Genomic DNA, 5,819 nt, shown 5'->3' on the forward strand with positions numbered 1-5,819 from the left:
GAAACCCGGGGACACACGGTCCGTAATCACAGATTGGACTGGCCCACATAAAATGATATCTTTTCATCTACCGTTGGATTGATCCTGATGGTAGATCAACTGGACCAAACGTAGAAAAAATGGAGAATGAGGGTCAGCCGAGGGTCAGAAATTTTAGGCTCATAGGTGTCGTTGATGTCAATTCACTGCCGGGCATTGATTTATAAAGTTAGGAATGGCAACGGGTTGGGTTTGGGGCAGAGCACCCCGGGACGGATTTGGGGTGGGGCATTCACTCCCTGTCGGGGATGAGTAATCCCTGAATTTTTTCTGTTCCAATGCAACTTTTAAAAATTATTTATTTTGTGAACAATTTAGAAATTTGGGGGTATTTTAGGAATTGAATTAATATTTTGGGGGAACTTTAAAAATGGAATTAAGAGATTATAGGATTTTAAGAATTTATGAAAACTTAGAGATATTTTACTAATTTTACCTTCGTGTTCAGGGCAGATTCGGGGAATTATATACAAATCATGTACTGTTCAGGGAACAAATATTTTCCCCATCCCCGCCCTATCCCCATTTAGGGTCGGGGAAAATTGCCATCCCTATATAGAGTGGGGGTATTTGACAATTTGAATGTTTATAGGTCTATAGTGGAATTCAGAAATCTGCATTGGGACTACCCGTACTTTTTTGTGAAAAAAAATGAGTTTTTTATAAATAAAATAACTACCATATAAGACCCGTGCGGCAAGGGATATTTGATCCATACGCAAATAAATTAAGAAAACCTCGACAACCCAATATGTGCAAGAAAGGAAAGATTATGGCTTGCTATATATTTCTAATGGAAGAAATCTCAACATACTACTATGTTTTCTTTTGGCCTGGTTTGCTTTTTAGAAAATTACTTATCTAGTTAAGTGCATTTATTCATGTTCTTTTATTTTCTATGCAAATAAGATAATGATCATTTTGGTCAGGAAAGCCATTATTGAAAAGGGCAATTTTGTTCCATCCAATTGTTTCCCCATGTGTAAAAGTTAATTACCCACTTGGGAGATGGCTATCACTTACCCAAGAAAAATAAATTTGTCATGGTTCCCACATAAATCTGAGAAAAGAATATAGGTATCTTGGTCAATGAGAACCAAAATCCCATTAACCAACTTTCCCCCTCTCAAAATCCAAAAAAATGAATAGGCCCTTAAAGAAAATATAAACAAAAAGAACCTTCAAATTAAATTTTTAGATCAAACAAGAAAGTAGTAAAATAAACTCATATATCCCTCCCTAACTGTTCTTAGAGTGAGTTAGTCTACTAGACATTAACTGATAAAAAAGACAACCATACATACATACAATATATATATATATATATATATATGAATAATTATGTAGAAATCCAATTAGATAAATGGATAGGTTTTCATTTAAGATATCAGAAATCTTTGTTGAATTATAATATATGGATAAAATAAATCATAGGAATAAACTACTTAAGCAGAGAAGATCTTAAAGGAGAATATAAAATCCTTACCTCACAGTATTCCAGCATTAAAAATTGCAACCAATGTGTTGTAGCATGATTACCATTCATCATTTTTTTATCAACATGACAACACCAAGCTTCAATGAGGAAACAACCATGGAAACTTGTTAAAGAGTCTTAAGGGTTTCAATTAGCTTCTACAGAGCCCAAGTTCTACTTTAGGAAAGAAATCAAATGTGAGGAGAGAAACCTCAATGCAGCTAAAAGATATTGGAAGAGCAAACTAGAAACATAACAAGGCAGGAAAAGATGAACTAACCCATGCATGTCACAAGAAATTCTAACAAGGTCTCCATCTTTTCTAGTGATTGCCTAAAGTATTTGCATTTTCTTGTTTGGTGCCCTCTCTGAATTTTCTATGCAAGAAGCTACAACCATATTGATCCTTTGCTATGAGATAAATTCTACCAATGACCCCATTTAAAAAATTTTATTTTTGATATGGTGATTTTGGATTATTATATCTAAGGTATATAGTAAAAGAAGGACAACATCCTAAACTTGTTAACGAGGTTGGCTTCTGGCCATGAGCAAATGGAGAGATCCCAACCCTCTCACAAAACCCATGATCATAATAACAGTAGAGGCCACTACTCATAAGTGTTAGATCTGACAAATTAAATCTCCTTGGCATTGTAGCATTGTTTCAAAATGGGCCTCGACTAGCTTTTTAGTTGGTGGGAGATGGGTATCTCAAAATATGGTTGCCTTAGGCTGCAAGCTACTAAGCCAATGGTAGCATTAGCACTTCTTTGAGCTACTTAAGAAAAAATTTCATACTTGATTCCATTGGTGGTTTGGATATTTTCAAAAGATGTAGTCCTTTTAGCATGATTCAATGGCAACCATGGAATCTTTAACCTTCACCTGGATTTGCTTGGACAATTTACGAATTGTGCTACTTTTCTTTCATTGACTCCAATGTCTACTATTTTCATCCCAAACAAAATATTTTGGAAAATCCTTATAGAGATGCTTTCGTGCCTCTTCATCTCTTTGGTTCATTTGAAAATATTCAGTCAACATGGTTCTTGAAGATCTTTCTGTTGGAAGGGTTAGAGACAGATTTGACATGCCCGAACCAAATCTAGCTGTTAGCCGAACTTATAAATTTTTTCTAAACCAACTCGGTGTAAGTACATGTAGTTCTTCATCACCCAATTACATTACAGATATTAAAATAAGGCCATGAGTGCAAATTTAGCAACACGTGGAATCTCTCAAAACTTATGATAAGCTTAGTAAACCATCGCAGATTTATGATGAGCTTAACAACCATCGCAATCTTGTGATGAGCTTAATATCCATCACAAAAATTGTGATGAGCTTAAAAACTACATGAGATCTACAATAAGCACAGAAGGCCATTCAAGACTTGCGATGAGCATAAAACATCTCTTGGGACCCACGATGAACAATGAGCGTTGACTTGCGATAACATTGCCAGTCAAATCTTGTCCTTTAACACATTGCCACTAGGGAACCCATAAGGGGACATAGCTTATACGCACTACATGAAAATCCTTAAGATAAATGAAACTTTGTCTTTAGAAGATCTCTCTAGACACGTGGCAAAACACCAATGGTGCTCCTTTAATAGATGATATAAAGATCCCCTTTCCTAATTAGAGATATTTCATTTTAGATCATTCTATTTATAGCCTTGGGGTCCTATATATAAATAGGGGAATAACTCTCCCCCATAGTATATAATATTATATAACCTTGACCTAGGGTTTCTTAGAAGAAGACTCTCCCTTCTCTCCTCTCTTCCCCACGTTCTCTCTCTCTCTCTCTCCTATCACCTTCTTTGGACCTTTGGAGACTTGACTAGCCTCCATTGCCTTACCATCACACCAACAATAGAATCTCTAGTTAGATCTCTGATATTTGGAGAAAGTGGTGGGATAAAGAGTTGTTCTATCATCCAAGGCTGAAAAAAAAAAAAACTCTCGTGGAAAGGGTTTTAAGGTGGTCTGATTTCATAAGCAATATTTTTGCCGTTGATGTCCATGGAGTTCTTCGCTCCTACATTCGGTTTAGAATTCTTCTACTATAATTTGGGGAGACTTTAACAATCACACTTTGTACACATAAGTTGTGCCTTCTAAACCGAGATGGGATCCAAAACTGTGATTTCACATTGCGGGCTTCTGGGAATGATGAATGAACAAGTTTCTAGTCGCAGAAATAAGGAGCATCTGAAACTGTGATTTCACACTGCGGGCTTCTGGGAGTGATGAATGAACAAGTTTCTAGCCATAGATATAAGGAGCATCCGTGGAATGGATCAAAAACCTGAAATTGATTTCCAGCGGTAGCCTAAATTTGGGGGAAGCACAGCATGAGCACGAGGGGAGATGGTGGAATTTTTGTTTCGGAAATTGCAATGACTAGGCTCTGTACAAGGATTGAAAGCCAATTGCATTACCCTATTCCAGATTTATTTTTCTTCCCTTTGATCAATTTCCCTTTTGAACATCATTAAGGAATTTTGGATGTTCCATTACCTTTTTGCTAATTGTTTTGTTTCCTTGCAGATCCGCTATGTCCAAAGTCACCTTATAGGGTTTTCTGGTTGGACTGATCCCAGTCAAATTACAACAATTCAACTTCGGCAATGACCTGGCAACATAATGGCGAACCACTATCAATCCCTTAGGTCATGCAATTTTCATCATCATATGCGATTGGAATGTGTACTAAGCATTATCGTTTTGTTTCTTTGTCTGTTCTTCATGCCAACCTCTGTTTCAATGGTGGAAATTTCCAACCGGATGCATGACCAGCTGCTTGTGGACGTGACAATCCATTAGTAGTTTGTTGCCACAATTTAGACGACAGGCCAGTGTGGTCTGCATTGCTGGCGCTTTCCACGATCAGTTCCAGGTTCGTCTCCTTAATCCTGGCTAGAAGAAAATGGGTGATTTGACCTTCTTGTAGTTTCTTAATTATTGTAGTTGATGACCGAGAATGATATTCAAGCCTAAGCCGAATAGAATCGTCTTTGCTTAATTGTTTTAGTTGATTGTCTATGTTATGCTGAATTCCAGTTTAAGGATCGTTGTAAACTGTCGTAGATTTTAATCAGTGATATTGTTATCAATTAATAAGATTCACCCCTTGAAGTGCATGTAGTTTACCATGTGGATCTCAGAGGAGCACCTTTGTTTCTACAGTCAACATGCCATAAACTTTAGAATTACGGGAATTTGGTATTCCAGATGTGGGCAATCATCGGATAGAATGTTTCCACCCACACCGTGGGGATAACAGACTTGGGTAGCTTGTGGGGCATAAGTGAAAAAGAAAATTTAAAACAATAATCTTATCACTAATAGAAAGTTCATGAAAAATATTGAATTTATCAAACTAAGGATGTACAGCAGGTTTTTGGCAAGCTCAAGACTTAAAATGTACCCACATATTGTTGTACTAATAGTAGCAGAAAGTTGTTTTGCATAAGCAATGGCCGTCTCATGAATAATGGTATGAGGTTCTTCCTATTCTTCCAATAATTAAGGTTTTAAGCATGCTCTAGTCATTTGGATTTTGAGGCAATTCTAAATTGATATGTTTGACTTGCTTCATGTTTTGTGTAACTCTTGGAACAAAAGTGTTTCCAAATGATTCTTCTTCACCTTGGATTTTATGCCATCTTATTCGATAGTAAATTTATGGTCACATGGTCATTTTCCTTCTATTCTCTCTCCATTTTCAAATTCAAATAGCCAAATATGTCACTGTTGGAGGATAGAATTTGTTTGGGTTATGGTTGAGCTGGCCATGGGTGCCATGTGTCACTTCCGCAACCGCTTAATCACTTCGGTCATGCCGGCACCATGTCACGTGGATGAGCGTGACCAAGACAAGAGAGCATCATGAAGGGATGAGATATCCATCGTATGGACGTCCGAATCTTGCGGAATAGAATGGGCGAATTTCAAAAATTTCTCTCCATCCTACTAAGATTCGTATTTCCTGTTTTAAAAAAATCATATTTTTCAAAGATCAATCTTGAACCAACAACCAAACCAGATCTGAACAAAAGCAGTAGGAGAAGGATATACCTGATACGGAGAAACAGTATTTCCCAATGGAAGTGTTCATGCCCAAGGAAGAAACCAAAAACTGCTCCCATTGAAAATGACACAGTGCAGGATGGAGCAGAGTCAGTAGTGTTCTTCCAAAAAACCTGATCCTTCGCAAAAACTGACAGAATGACACATGAGCACAACTTCCTATCAGTCCCTTCACAAGAAACTGATATCAAAATCCAATC

The sequence above is a fragment of the Nelumbo lutea genome, chromosome 2, assembly GCF_056320005.1.
Source record: "Nelumbo lutea isolate HS-2025 chromosome 2, American lotus-T2T, whole genome shotgun sequence".
In the NCBI taxonomy this organism is placed as follows: domain Eukaryota; kingdom Viridiplantae; phylum Streptophyta; class Magnoliopsida; order Proteales; family Nelumbonaceae; genus Nelumbo; species Nelumbo lutea.